Raw genomic sequence first — 2,369 nt, 5'->3', positions numbered from 1 at the left:
AGCATAAATTCATTCTAGATTTTATGCATTTGTTATTCGATCTAGTTTTCTCCCAAATCATCAAACATAAAGTTTCATGTTTAAAAACAATCACTCTGATAAAAAGTTGTAATATAAGCATATGAGAATGCAAAATCACTCGAAAGTGTAAAGTCATTTAATAAATATTTCAGAAAAAGGAAAAAAAAAAGAAAAAGAAAGTACTGCAAGAAGAGACTAAAGAATTAGTGTTTGCACTGACATGCATTCTTCCATTACAAACACAGCTAATTAACTCTTCCGACTTTGTAATGTGGAAAAGGAACATAAACTACTTGAATTACATTAACCACTTGGGTCTTTTATATGAAAATATAGAAACTAGTTGAGACTAACTTCATTCTTCACAAGTCTACAGCGACTCAGACATAGATGCATTTTTCTCCAAAATTTTTGTAAGAAAGTTCAATGACCTTTGATGCCTCGTTATCTTGAATGCAACCAATCCATAAGCTTATAAAATATGACCATATTTGGCTCCACACCATTTGCTTTCGCGTTGTTGTATGTCACGACATCTAGTATTAAGCCTTCATTAGGCAATCTATGGTATAGTTCATAAACAAACTTCTAGTCTATCTATAAGGGAACTGCAAGTTTCAATACTAAGTTCACACTTGCAGTTTCTTATGTCAATATAATTCTACCGCCTCAAGAATGTAATCATTCTACTCTGACTGAGAATGTAGCCATTCTACTTGCACTTAAAATTTTCCTGTAAAGACTTATATCTTCCTCTAGAATTTGATTCGTGTAGTACCCATTTATCAAAATAACAGTACTTGTCCACTTTTCCAAAGCTAAACATTTTCTTGATCTGATTATACGTAGTCGAAAAGTACAAGAACAGTCTGAAAAACTTAATTAAGTGGTGGTAAGAGATACTTAACACTAAATTAATTATGTGGCGGTGAGAGATAATTAACACTAAAATCGATTATTTGACAGCAGCCAAAAGATCCGAAAGCAGTCCTAAAAGATAAGAGTTGCTTAAATTCCACCAATCGATCATGATAAGCATACCACAATTGAATTTTAAGAATTTTAACACCACCATTTGTGATGAAAATAGACGTCCGTCGAGCAAAACCCATCCATTATCAACATGTAATAAGCTCTTACTTGCTTTGTCTATCTTTCCATTCACTTTAAAATCTGTAATAACAGACCGCACACCTTTTCTTTTGTCCTATGTAAACACCCAGCCTGAGAAAATGCAGCCATAAGTAAAGATATTAGGTTCACAGAGCCATTTATTCAATCGCTCAATAGCAACAAGTGCATGGCTTGTCCACCATAATCCATAGATCAACGTAGTATGTGTAATCACATTAGGCTTACAACAAAGCATAGTCATAATTTAATTTCTAAAACAACCTGGTGGCCTCCACAATTCTACGGTACACACTCAATCTTTTAATCAAAGTATTCAAAACAAACAGCCATAATTAACCATAATGCAGCAACTAATCAAAATATTTAACCCAATAAAATCTGCCAACAACGCAATTGAATTTATTTTATTTTATTTTTCAAAAAAGAGACACAAAGGATATTGCTTAGAATACAGCTGCTGGCCGTGAGTAAAATAATTACCTGAATCACAAGCGTCACTGGGGAATTTTTCAAGTGAGGTTCAGTCTTTGACTGCGAGTAGGGAGTTATTTCGATTTTTTTTTTGAAATTTGGAGTTGTGGGTTTCCGAGAGTGAGTGAATCTTAAAGCAATTTTTGAAGCAGAAGAAAATAAACAATTTGAGAATTTGGAATCCATGGGAGAATTTCTTTTTTGAGGATTTCGGCGTAGTACTTAGGTTTCTCAGTTTTTGATATACATGTGTGTAACTTTTGAATTTATACTGAAGTCCTTGTTTGGAGAAATATCAACGAAGTCCTGTGATTTTAACATTTGCAGTTATCAATAAGTCCCATATGAATAGTGATTTCATATATTTGTAGTTATTTATAATTGAAATAACTTTCATATCAACATATCTTCTGCCCCTATTAAAAGAAAAGAAAAGAAAAGAAAACATATCTTGTGCCCTTTTTTTATTTATTTATAGTAATTTAAGAACATATACTCCCACCAATAGCTATACAGAAGATACCAATTTGAGTTTACCTATCCAAACTTTATTTTCCTCTTGGAATTGTAGGATGGGGATAAATATTATCTTATACACACACACACACACACACACACACGAGGTATATGTCTCCTCATTACTTTTGGCCGTTTTGATTTTTAGGGAATGGTTTTGATGTATATCTATGGTTCGTGTCCATCTCTCACTTTAGTAAATATCTCTTTCCCAACATAATTCTTCC

At 32.8% G+C, this 2,369-nt stretch overlaps 1 long non-coding RNA gene across 1 annotated transcript; it reads right to left on the bottom strand.

Moving 5' to 3' along the window:
• Positions 1–201: 201 nt before the first annotated feature.
• Positions 202–2,060, bottom strand: LOC102610459 (uncharacterized). The gene is made up of 2 exons (XR_372507.4): positions 1,636–2,060; positions 202–1,245 (listed from the first exon to the last, which is right to left on the bottom strand). It is a non-coding gene; the product is annotated as an uncharacterized LOC102610459 (long non-coding RNA).
• Between the last annotated feature and the right edge of the window lie 309 nt (positions 2,061–2,369).

The sequence above is a fragment of the Citrus sinensis genome, chromosome 9, assembly GCF_022201045.2.
Source record: "Citrus sinensis cultivar Valencia sweet orange chromosome 9, DVS_A1.0, whole genome shotgun sequence".
Taxonomy (NCBI): Eukaryota; Viridiplantae; Streptophyta; class Magnoliopsida; order Sapindales; family Rutaceae; genus Citrus; species Citrus sinensis.
This window is presented reverse-complemented; position numbering and strand designations above follow the sequence as displayed.